The following is a 13,554-nucleotide window of genomic DNA, read 5'->3' as shown; positions in this document are numbered from 1 at the left end:
ATTAAAAAAAAGCAAAATCATAGTATTTTATGAGGAAGAATAGTATTATTGAAAGGAAATAATTAAAACTTAATTATATACTTATGAATTATTTCATATAATTTGAAGTTCTAGCAATAATAACATTATAAGCAAGGATCTGAAGGAGACCTTTATTATGCTCATTGGTTTCTTTCCCATGTCAATCAGATCAGACAAAAAATTAAATGAGTTTTAGATTTTTTTTTTTCCAAAAAAGGGAATCAATTGAACCTCTAAACAAATCAGAAAATATATGTAGTTTAGGACAAAAATACTCTGTAAATAAGTCTAATAAGTATCTTTGGTATGTACATAGTTTCAATAGATATTTAAAATTCTTCCTCAGCAGTTGGAGGTAGATATTAGGATCTCATTTTTGTAATACATTGGCATTTTTTAACAAGTTGTAACTGTATTTGGTTATATTCTTACTTTAACTTCTTTCACTGCTAGTTGATATGGGGTTGGGACTGTTGGCTGTTAGTAAGTGTTGTGGTTTAACCCTGTTAAGGCAGCTCAGCCGCACACAGCAGCTCGCTCGCTCCCCCCTGGAGGGATGGGGGAGAGAATTGGAAGGGCAAAAGTGAGAAAACTCATGAGCTGGGATAAAGACAGTTTAATAGGTAAAGCAAGAGCCACGCACGCAAGCAAAGCAAAATAAGGGATTCATTCATTACTTCCCTTCAGCAGGTAAGTGTTCAGCCATCTCCAGGAAAGCAGGGCTCCATCATTTGTAATAGTTACTTGGGAAGACAAATGCCATCACTCTGAACATTCCCCCTTCCTCCTTCTTGTCTGTGGATTTTATTGCTGAGCATGACATCATATGGTATGGGATATCCCTTTGGTCAGCTGGGGGTCAGCTGTCCCAGCTGTGTCCCCTCCCAGCTTCTTGTGCCCCCCCAGCCTACTCGCTGGTGGGGTGGTGGGAGAAACGGAAAAGGCCTTGACTCTGTGTCAGCACTGCTCAGCAATAAAGAAAGCATCCCTGTATTATCAACACACTTCATCACAAATCCAAACTACAGAACTATACAAGCTACTATGAAGAAAATTAACTCTGTACCACCCAAAATCAGTATAGTAAGCTGCAGAAGTGTCTCTTTAGATGGAAATGCACATACATATACGTATTTTTCTAGCAAACAATCTAAAATATTTCACACTGTTTCTTTCATAGAATCGTAGAATAATTTAGGTTGGAAAAGACCTTTAAGATCATCAATTCCAACCGTCAACCCAACACTGCCAAGTCCACCACTAAACCATGTCCCTAAGCGCCACATCTACACATCTTTTAAATACCTCCAGGGATGGTGACTCCACCACTTCCCTGGGCCGCCTGTTCCAATGCTTGACAACCCTTTCAGTGAAGAAATTTTTCCTAATATCCTCCCCTGGAGCAACTTGAGGCCATTTCCTCTTGTCTTGTCACTTGTTACTTTGGAAAAGGGACCAACACCCACCTCACTACAACCTCCTTTCAGGTACTTGTAGAGAGTGATAAGGTCTCCCCTCAGCCTCCTTTTCCCCAGTTCCCTCAGCTGCTCCTCAGAAGACTTGTTCTCTAGACCCTTCACCAGCTTTGTTGCCCTTCTTTGGACACGCTCCAGCACCTCAATGTCTTTCTTGCAGTGAGGGGCCCAAAACTGAACACAGTATTCGAGGTGCGGCCTCACCAGTGCCGAGTACAGGGGCACGATCACTTCCCTACTCCTGCTGGCCACACTATTTCTGATACAGGCCAGGATGCCATTGGCCTTCTTGGCCACCTGGGCACACTGCTGGCTCATATTCAGCCAGCTGTTGACCAACACCCCCAGGTCTTTTCCCACCAGGCAGCTTTCCAGCCACTCTTCCCCAAGCCTGTAGCATTGGATGGGGTTGTTGCAACCCAAGTGCAGGACCCGGCACTTGGCCTTCTTGAATCTCATACGATTGGCCTCGGCCCATCAATCCAAGCTGTCCAGATCCCTCTGTAGAGCGTTACTACTTTCAAGCAGATCAACACTCCTGCCCAACTTGGTGTCGTGTCATCTGCAAACTGACCAAGGGTTCACTCAATCCCCTCATCCAGGTCATTGATAAAGATATTAAACAGACCTGGGCCTAATACTGAGTCCTGGGGAACACCACTTGTGACCAGCCGCCAATTGACTACCTCTATATCTACAATCAAAACTTTACCTTTAAATAGCTCTGATCATGTAGGGCAGTTTGTACAAGCTCAGGCCCTTGAGTCTTCACTTGGATGTGAAAGTCAGCCTATATCAAAACAAATGCAGAATAAAGTTTTGTGTAAATTTTGAAGGAGCTCAGGAACTGGAGCTGAAGTTATCTGGCTCTGACTAATTTTTATGTTGAATCTCTGAAAACAGGATAGTAGATCCTAAATAAGCCATGTAGAAGGTTTTGAAACTTTTGCCCTTGATGATTTAATAGGCCCAATTAAGTTTCTTTTATGTACATTACATAGATATATTATTAGATAATAACGTTATTAGATAATACATTATTAGATGATAATGTTATGTCATAGTGACAGTCATATTGAAACCTTCTATTGCAAATCAATGGACTTGCAAGAATATCCATAATGTTCATCAGTACAGATAAAATCTTCTGTAGTGTCTTTATCGCTTTTCTTGAAGCTGCTCAAGATTCTGATTAATTATTCATTTTCTCTAATGTTTGAAGGCAGGTCAGGATAAGTTTAATTAAAAAGCATCAGCTGAACAGTGTTGAGGAAGGTTCTGTGGGGGATCTTTCTGATACCTTTCTTCTCCCCTTGATGTTTAAAGGAGTTATCCTGCTGAGGTTATTTTGTGAGGTTTCTGTCAGGCTGTCTTTCCCACATTTTGCAGCTCATTGCTGCACTCTCTGATAATCTTACTACTCTGACTGGCTGCAGTTATTACCCTTTATATGAAGGATCTATGTTGAAAGCCAGTTATGAGTTTCTGTCCCAGTGGATTGTATGATGAAGTTGAAGCAGGCTGTCATCCAAAGCTGTATAATAGCCTCAGCTGGGAAATACAAAAGTGCCATGGATTATTGATAGAGTCATATCTGCAGTTCTGCTGACAAATTTGATGCCTCTTTTGCTAGGTTTCTGTTATTAAGAAATACCTCTGTTAGTATGTCTCCCCTTCTCACTCCCTGTGTGTTCCATTTGGCTTGGCTTATGATTTGGCATTGTACCATATATTCCATTGAAAAATGATGTTATACTTAATAACCCTAATGTTACAAGGAAGAATGATTAACTTAACGAAGTGTTAACGATCTTCATTTAAAAAAAAAATACCCTAGAAGTATAAATTTAACAGACCGTTTTAAAATTATCTTTTATTCCACTTTTTCTGTTTCTTTCAAAGTACTTCATAAAGCATTAAAATGCATCATTTTTCCTTATCTTGAACATCTGTAGCACAAAGGAAAAGGCAGAGAAGGGACGATTATTCTAAAAGTTCTTAAAAGTTTAACTGACATGCTGGTAAAATAAGTCTTCCACTAATTCATCAAAATTATACCCACATTGACATTGAAAATCTTCTGCCCTTTTCATGTCATCATATGGCATAATTGTTACAGGGAAAACCAAAAATATAATTTTGAAGATTTGGATTGACACAGCTGGAAAAAAGTAAACTCTTTATTTTATATTACTGTGAAAGTTCTACCACTGCTTCTTCTGTGTTGTAGATCAGTTTTTCTCTAGCTGAAGTGTAAAAACTGCTCCATGGAAAAATAGGGTAAATTATGGTGGCAACATGGACTCTGCAAAGCATGTTTCTCTTCTCTCCTCTCTATCTTATATTCAGTCAAGATATGGAAAAACGAGAGGCAGTATTTGGTTAAGGCTGAAGTATGTGTCCAAGCTGGAAATCTTGTGACACCAGACACAATGGTAGCAGTTAAGGAGATATAAAAGATCTCCTTGGTCTTTCAAAAGACATGAAATCAAGAGCCAGCTAGTTAAAAAGCATTTTGGCTAATCATTTTCAGAGAAGGGAGATGCCAGTGCTCTTGGCTGTGATTAATGTGTTAACCACCTCTACCCCAGGTGATAAAAGGTTTTGAGTGCTCCCACATACAGCATTCAGTCCTTCCTCCACCACAGAGGATCTGGCTGGTGTCAATGTCTGTCAATGTCAATGTCAATGTCTGTCAGTCTGTTAAAACATAATGGGCTTGTGTCACTGACTTCAATTCTGAGAGGGGCCAGTTGAGATCTACCAGAATGTCTTAAAATGAGGCTGAAATGTTGAATGCTGAGCTGTCCCTTTTATTAACTCTTTTAAAAATCCAGAATAAATGAGGAAAAATTAGGAAAAAAGGAAAACCATTCCCATGTTAATGAAAATAGTGATTGACAAAGGATAGTGAGATCAAACTCTAAGCAGTGCTTTAATGAATTGAAGTTTCACTAAAGACCAGATATTCTAAAAGACTTTCACATATGAACACCTAAGAACCTGTCAGTGGTAAATTGATTACTTTGTGCCAAATGTCCCTTTTGCAAGGGAGCATTAAAATATTCTGTTCAGCATATAAATACTGTGGGCATTGTCCTTCACTTGTTAAGTTAGAAATAAGTATTGATACAGAAGTTACTTAGCTAATTTTAGCAAACTGCTCCCTGAGATAGGTGGTACTTCGTTATTCCATGTTGTATGTCATTGCGTTATGCTCCTTTGGGTACCAGCAGAAAAGGGGCCTGTTGGCTTGGTCCAACCAGGCTGCTGTCCTCTGGGTTAGATGGAGCTCCGAGGAGGGAAAAGGAAGTTGTTTCTTTCTTGAGAGCTCTCTCAGAAGGGAAAGTCTCCACAGCATGTTGTGGAACAGGGAACTGGGGAATCATGAGTCATGACAGCCTGCAGCACAACAGAGATTGGGCAGGGAAGAGTCATGTATCCCATCCTTCAAGGTGTCAGACTGCAAAACCTATCTTTCTAGACACCCAGAGGTGACTGTGGAGTTTGCAGCAACCAAAATAAAAATTGCACAGCTTCTGGATTGAGCAGATCTGAAGGAAAAGACACCAGCTTGCAAGAAGACAAGTCCCATTCCAAGTTTTCTCCTAATTAAAAAAAAAAAAAAAGAAAAAAAATCTTTTAGTTCACTTAGCCTTCTGCGGTTCTTTTTTATGAGAAAAAAATGTAGAATGAAGCGTTATGGTTTGGCAGGCTCAGGGACTCATCATGCCAACAACGTATCGTTGATACAGTGAAGGGGTGCGTGCAGAGTGTATTCCTTCTTATGATAAGCACAAGCATAGGATAACTATCTAAAAGTGTTAGTCTGTTGTCTGCCTTGCCTCTGCTTCCTTAAGTAGTAAAAAGACAAATCAGAAAAAAAAAGTGGTTTTGGAGACAGGAATGAATGAAGTTCTTATGTCGAAAACATATTGCTTGGATGGATATACTGAGATACTGATGTATAAACCAGTATATATCAGTAATGGTATCTGAGTCTATCTATATGTATAAACATTTCTGTGTGTATGTGTGTATACATATATGTATGTATTTATACACACACAGTGAGATTCATCATGGTAGTTGTACACATGTATCCCACTGGTACATATGCTTTTATCATAACCTAGATAACAGCTTTTGTGCCTATCACCACAGTATTAGAGCAAAGAAAAAATTACATATAGTCATAGTCTTATCTTTCAGGTTTTGTACAAAAAAACATTCCAGGATAATTCAGAAAAGCATATATACAAAAGCTGCTGTAGAGGACCCCCTTTCATAAATAGATCATGTTTTTTAAGCTGACGTATTCTGGATGACCACAGGACCAATGGGCTGTATGTTTATGTCCAAGAAGCATTCCTGGATAGCCTATGCAGAGTGTATAATGTAATGTGTTTTCTATATTCCTTCTAAGTGCTATGTTGCTATTGCTGTCAAGAGCTGACCTGCCCAATGAGCAGCTGCAGAGTATACACAACAGATTAACAATGAGAATTTCTTAATCCTGTTAGTGAACATTGAAATGCAACATCTTACAGGAGATAGTCAAACAATCTTTTCATATAATTTTATTTTCTTTCTTGTTCTCTGTTACTGAACTGTTCAGGAACTGACTCTTACTTTTTCCAACTGTTGGTAAGAAGTTGCCAGCAAAATCAAACACATTTTACTAATTCATTAAAAACAAAGTGGTTTTTTTCTTTGTGGTTTTTTTTTTTTTTTAAATTAATTTCCATATTTCTTAATGCAGAACATGGTGAATGTTAGAACTCTGCCAGTTGATAAGCTGTCTTGGTTTTGGCTGGAATAGAGTTAATTTTCTTCCTAGTAGCTGGTACAGTGCTGTGTTTTGGATTTAGGATGAGAATAATGTTGATAACACACCGATGTTTCAGTTGTTGTTGAGCAGTGCTTACACTAGTCAAGAACTTTTCAGCTTCCCGTGCCCTGCCAGTGAGAAGTTGGGAGGGGGCACAGCCAGGACAGCTGACCCAAACTGGCCAAAGGGATAGTCCATACCATATGACGTAATGCCTAGTATATAAACTGGGGGGAGTTAGCCAGGAGAGGGGTGACTGCTGCTCGGGAACTGGCTGGGCATCGGTCAGGGGGTGGTGAATACAATTGTATTATGCATCACTTATTTTGTATTTTTATTATTGTTATTATTTTCCCTTCCTTTTCTGTCCTATTAAACTGTCTTCATCTCAACCCACGAGTTTTACTTTTTTTTTTCTGATTCTCTCCCCCATCCCACTGGGTTGGGGGACGGAGTGAGCGAATGGCTGCGTGGTGTTTAGCTGCCTGCTGGGTTGAACTACGACAGTCCTTTTGGCACCCAAGGTGGGGCACGAAGCGTTGAGATAACAACAGATCTGACCAAAGCATGTTAAGACAAATTTGTTATAAGTGTTCATCATATTGGTTTAACAGTCGCTGGTCACAATGTTGATTAATTTACTCTCAAAGTTGTCGTGCTTGCTCTCAGAGTTGTGTTATGTAACACCTTACTTGCTGTACATGTTCCCTGTCGTGCCGTCTATCACCTCTGGGAGCTGGATCAAGGATATAATTTTGCTGCACTGTGTAACACTACTGGTTCATGATATGATAAAATTTTTGGTTGTGAGACTAATTTTTGTATTTGTACTTCTGTATTTGTACTTGGCATTGCCCTCATCTCCGTACCTCGGGAGCCACTTTTCAGAAACTATTAATAATTACACCTTTTACCTTTTCTCCTCGGGGAACCAATCTATGGGGGAGACGGGGGGGCGACAATTTCCCCTGCTTCTTCACCTTCCCTTTCTCCTTCAGGCTAGTTAAAACAGCTCTTGAGAATTTTGAATATCCTTGGGATGTTCAAACCAGCATGTTCCTATTGCTATGTCTCCTGAATGTAGTTCAGGTCTTGTTTAAGGTTAAACAATTATTTAAGATGATCCAGAGATCAGCCCCCGGTGACAGGCACTGCAGCTACTCAAACCCTGGTGACAGGCACTGCGGCTGAACCAGAGAACCAACCTGTGCTGGTATCAGTCGCCCCTATACACAAGAAGAAATACACAAGAAAATCAACTCGTTTAGTAAGAGATGAAGATGAACCAGGGCCATCATGAGAACAGGAGGAGGAAGAGGCAGAACCCATAAATGAGATGGTAACCACCTGATCCCTATCCCTGAGTGAGCTGTGAGATATACGAAAAGATTTCAGCTGTCGTCCAGGTGAGCACGTTGTCACCTGGCTGCTCCGATGCTGGGATAATGGGGCCAGTAGCCTGGAATTAGAGGGTAGGGAAGCCAATCAGCTGGGATCCCTTTCCAGGGAAGAGGGCATTGACAAAGTGATTAGAAAAGGGGTACATCCCTCAGACTCTGGAGGCGACTCTTGTCAAGCGTGAAGGAAAGGTATCCCTTCAAGGAAGATATTACATATCGTCCAGGCAAGTGGGCCACCATGGAGAAGGGTATCCAGTACCTGAAAGAATTAACCATGCTGGAGGTGATTTATGGTGACCTGGACAACGAGCAGTTATCCAAAGATGCAGATGAAGTCAGATACATACGACCCATGTGGCGGAAGTTTGTAAGGAGCGCATCATCATCATATGCCAACTCATTGGTCGTGATGACCTGGAAGGACGGAGAGGGACAAACGGTGGATGACTTGGCTGGCCAACTCCAGCAATATGAAGAAAGTCTCTCTTCCTCCCTCGTCTCGGCTGTGGAGAAACTGTCCCGGAAGGTCCAGCAACTCAGAGAGGATAGGTCCTACTCCCCGCCTGTACGGACCAGTATCTTGGCTATTAGGAGTCAGCATTGTTTTGCTCAAGAGAAAGGATATAAAGGGTACACACCATGGGGCACCATATGGTTTTACCTGCGTGACCACGGAGAGGACACGAGGAAGTGGGATGGAACACCTACCTCAGCCCTAGAGGCACGGGTACGTGAGTTGCAAGGAAAAACAATCACAAAAGGGGGTTCTTCCAGGAGAATTCCTGCTCCAGTTTCCAGCGGGCAGTTCCCCAGACAGGGTAGAAGGGCTGATCTTACTCTTGATCTTAATGAAGAGAATTCTGACTTGTCTTTACAGGAACTGAGAAACAAATACTATGACGAGGACTAGAGGGGCCCTGCCTCCAGCCAGGAGGAGGAAAGGGACAACTGGGTTTACTGGACTGTGTGGATTCGGTGGCCTGGCACATCGGACCCACAGGAGTATAAGGCTCTAGTGGACACCGGTGCACAGTGTACCCTACTGCCATCAAGCTATAAAGGGGCAGAACCCATCTGCATTTCTGGGGTGATGGGGGGATCCCAACAGCTAACTGTATTGGAAGCCGAAGTGAGTCTAACTGGGAATGAGTGGCAGAAGCACCCCATTGTGACTGGCCCAGATGCTCCGTGCATCCTTGGCATAGACTACCTCAGGAGAGGGTATTTCAAGGACCCAAAAGGGTACCGTTGGGCTTTTGGTATAGCTGCCTTGGAGATGGAGCAAATTAAACAGCTGTCTACCTTGCTTTGTCTCTCGGAGGACCCCTCTGTTGTGGGGTTGCTGAGGGTCAAAGACCAACAGGTGCCAATTGTTATCACCACGGTGCACCGGCGGCAACATCGCACCAACCGAGACTCCCTGATTCCCATCCATAAGCTGATTTGTTGACTGGAGAGCCAAGGAGTGATCAGCAAGACCCGCTCACCCTTTAACAGTCCCATATGGCCAGTGCGAAAGTCTAATGGAGGGTGGAGACTGACAGTAGACTATCGTGGCCTGAACGAAGTCACGCCACCACTGAGTGCTGCTGTGCTGGACATGCTAGAACTTCAGTATGAACTGGAGTCAAAGGCAGCCAAGTGCTATGCCACAACTGATATCGCTAATGCGTTTTTCTCAATCCCTTTGGCAGCGGAGTGCAGGCCACAGTTTGCTTTCACTTGGAGGGGCGTCCAGTACACCTGGAACCGACTGCCCCAGGGGTGGAAACACAGCCCCACCATTTGCCGTGGACTAATCCAGACTGCACTGGAGCAGGGTGGAGCTCCGGAACACCTGCAATACATTGATGATATCATCGTGTGGGGCAACACAGCAGGAGAAGTTTTCGAAAAAGGGAAGGAAATAGTCCAAATCCTGCTGAAGGCCAGTTTTGCCATAAAACAAAGTAAGGTCAAGGGACCTGCACAGGAGATCCAATTTTTAGGAATAAAATGGCAAGATGGACGTCGTCAGATCCCAATGGATGTGATCAACAAAATAACAGCCATGTCTCCACCAACTAGCAAAAAGGAAACACAAGCTTTCTTAGGCATTGTGGGTTTTTGGAGAATGCATCTTCCAAATTACAGTCTGATTGTAAACCCCCTCTATCAAGTGACCTGGAAGAAAAATTATTTCAAATGGGCCCTTGAGCAATGACAGGCCTTTGAACAAATTAAAGAAGAGATAGTTCATGCAGTAGCCCTTGGGCCAGTCCGGGCAGGGCAAGAGGTAAAAAATGTGCTTTACATCACAGCCAGGGAGAACGGCCCTACCTGGAGCCTCTGGCAGAAAGCACCAGGGGAGACTCGAGGTCGACCCCTAGGGTTTTGGAGCTGGGGAAACAGAGGTTCTGAGTCCTGCTATACTCCAACTGAAAAAGAGATATTGGCAGCATATGAAGGGATTTGAGCTGCTTTGGAAGTGATTGGCACTGAAGCACAGCTCCTCCTGGCACCCCGACTGCCAATGCTGGGTTAGATGTTCAAAGGAAGTACACATAATGCAACTGATGCTATGTGGAGTAAGTGGGTCACACTGATCACACAACGAGCTCGAATAGGAAACCCCAGTCACCCAGGAATCTTGGAAGTGATCATGGACTGGCCAGAAGGCAAAGATTTTGGAATATTGCCAGAGGAGGAGGTAACGCGTGCTGAGGAGGCCCCACTATATAATAAACTACCAGAAAATGAGAAGCAATATGCCCTATTCACTGATGAGTCCTGTCATCTTTTGGAAAAGCATCAGAGGTGGAAGGCTGCTGTGTGGAGTCCTATACAACACATCACAGAAACTGCTGAAGGAGAAGTTGAATCGAGCCAATTTGCAGAAGTAAAGGCCATCCAGCTGGTTTTAGACATTGCTGACTGAGAAAAGTGGCCAGTGCTCTCTCTCTATACTGACTCATGGATGGTGGCAAATGCCCTGTGGGGGTGGTTACAGCAATGGAAGCAGAGCAACTGGCAGCGCAGAGGCAAACCCATCTGGGCTGCTGCATTGTGGCAAGATATTGCTGCCTGGGTAGCAAACCTGGTTGTAAAAGTACGTCGTATAGATGCTCATGTACCCAAGAGTCGGGCCACTGAAGAACATCAAAACAACCAGCAGGTGGATCAGGCTGCTAAGATTGAAGTGGCTCAGGTGGATCAGGACTGGCAACATAAGGGTGAATTATTTATAGCTCGGTGGGCCCATGACACCTCAGGCCATCAAGGAAGAGATGCAACATATAGATGGGCTTGTGATCGAGGGGTGGATTTGACCATGGACACTATTGCGCAGGTTATCCATGAATGTGTAACATGCGCCGCAATCAGGCAAGCCAAGCAGTTAAAGCCTCTCTGGTACGGAGGACGATGGCTGAAATATAAATATGGGGAGGCCTGGCAGATCGATTACACATATATCACGCTCCCACAAACCCGCCAAGGCAAGCGCCACGTGCTTACAATGGTGGAGGCAACCACCAGATGGCTGGAAACATATCCCGTGCCCCATGCCACTGCCTGGAACACTATCCTGGGCCTTGAAAAGCAAGTCCTATGGCGACATGGCACCCCAGAAAGAATTGAGTCAGACAACAGGACTCATTTCCGAAACAACCTCATAGACACCTGGGCCAAAGAGCACGGCATTGAGTGGGTGTATCACATCCCCTATCATGCACCAGCCTCTGGGAAAATTGAACGATAAAATGCACTGTTAAAGACTATGCTGAGAGCAATGGGTGGCAGGACGTTCAAACATTGGGACACACATTTAGCAAAAGCCACCTGGTTAATCAACACTTGGGGATCTGCCCATGGAGTTGGCCCTGCCCAGTCAAAACTTTTACGTACTGTAGAATGGGATAAAGTTCCTGTAGTGCACATAAAAAATATGCTGGGGAAGACAGTCTGGGTTATTCCTGCCTCGGGTAAAGACAAACCCATCCGTGGGATTGCTTTTGCTCAAGGACCTGGGTGCACTTGGTGGGTGTTGCGGGAGGATGGGGAAGTCCGACGTGTATCTCAAGGGGACTGGATTTTGGGTGAGAATAGCCAATGAATGAAATTATATGATGTTAATTGATATATAATATTTTAAGTCATCATTTCTGTGGTGGCTATATGCCATATCAACAGTATTACAGTAAGAATCACCTAGATTAATGAAGAATGAACTTTGATGAAACTGAACAAAGTGCAGTGATGATAGAACCGGAGAAGTGCAGCGGTGATGGGACCAGAATTGGCTTCAGCATGCAACAATCCAACACCACACACCATCTCTCCTGCCCTGAAGGGCTGTTATGACAGATGGAGCCCAAAGTCATAGACTAAATGAACTCAGTGAACATTTTATAGGGATGGCCCAGAGACTAAGGGAATGATATCTGTGTGTATATATCAAAAAGACAGGAAAAGTGGTGGTGATTAATTGGGATGTATTGGAAAGTGTGGGACCTGGGCATAACATAGATGGTATAGAATAAGGGGTGGACACTGTCTGGGTTTCAGCTGAAGAGGCCCCACTGTATAATAAACTAATTTGTGGGGGCTGGTGGCAGAGGAGAGTTTCCAGGGCTTTTGTTTGTTTGTTTGTTTTTAAAGACCCTGTCCTGGTTTCGGTTGGGATAGAGTTAATTTTCTTCTTAGTAGCTGGTATAGTGCTGTGTTTTGGATTTAGGATGAGAAGAACGTTGATAACACACTGATGTTTTAGTTGTTGTTGAGCAGAGCTTACACTAGTCAAGGACTTTTCAGCTTCTCATGCCCTGCCAGCGAGAAGCTGGGAGGGGGCACAGCCAGGACAGCTGACCCAAACTGGCCAAAGGGATATTCCATACCATGTGGCGTCATGCTCAGTATATAAACTGGGGGGAGTTGGCTGGGGGGTGGTGACCACTGCTCGGGAACTGGTTGGGTATTGGTCGGTGGGTGGTGAGAAATTGCATTGTACATCACTTATTTTGTATATTTTTTTAGCGTTATTATTATTATTTTCCCTTCCTTTTCTGTCCTGTTAAAATGTCTTTATCTCAACCCACAAATTTTACTTTTTTTTTTCCCCAATTCTCTCCCCCATCCTACTGGGCGGAGGGGTGGAGTGAGCGAATGGCTGTGTGGTGTTTAGCTGCCTGCCGGGTTAAACCACAGCGTAAGCCAAACTGCAGATCCTCCTGAACTAATGGGATTTACTAAGACCTGTACCTGGTGTCCTTGGTCTCCACAGATTGGAGTCTCTTGGGACAGTTTGTGTTGAGAATGTCAAAATAGGGTATGGAGGCAGATGTAGTTGACAAAGGCTGCCAGCTTTTCTGTTGTGATCTATTGGCTGGGGCTGCATCATCCGTACTGATCGTTGGTACTAATAAAGCCTCCCCAAAGAAGGCAGCAGCAGAGTAACCACAATGCTTTTTTTTTTTTTTTCTTTCCCTCCCTTTTAAAAGAAAGGCTGTCTTATATGGAAGTTAATGCAGTGATTTACAAACTAGGACTTGTTTGAAGAAGAATAGTGCAGCTAGTTCCTCTGTAGAGAATTAGTAGAGAAAAACAGTTGTTCAAGGGCTAGTCTAAATGAGGACTTATGTTTCATCCCCTAAGAAGTGATTCAGGTTGCTTACTTTTCTCCATTGGCTCTAGAAGTATAGAGTCCCACTAAATTCAATGAGGAAGCTAACTTAAATTTAGTTAGTGTAAATAGTAAGTGACTGAACTTAGAATGTGAGAATACTACTCTCATTTTCCCTCCATACTGCTTACTTTGAACATTTGCTTTTGTGGCAATGAATCCCATGGG

The sequence above is a fragment of the Aptenodytes patagonicus genome, chromosome 2, assembly GCF_965638725.1.
Source record: "Aptenodytes patagonicus chromosome 2, bAptPat1.pri.cur, whole genome shotgun sequence".
In the NCBI taxonomy this organism is placed as follows: Eukaryota; Metazoa; Chordata; class Aves; order Sphenisciformes; family Spheniscidae; genus Aptenodytes; species Aptenodytes patagonicus.
This window is presented reverse-complemented; position numbering follows the sequence as displayed.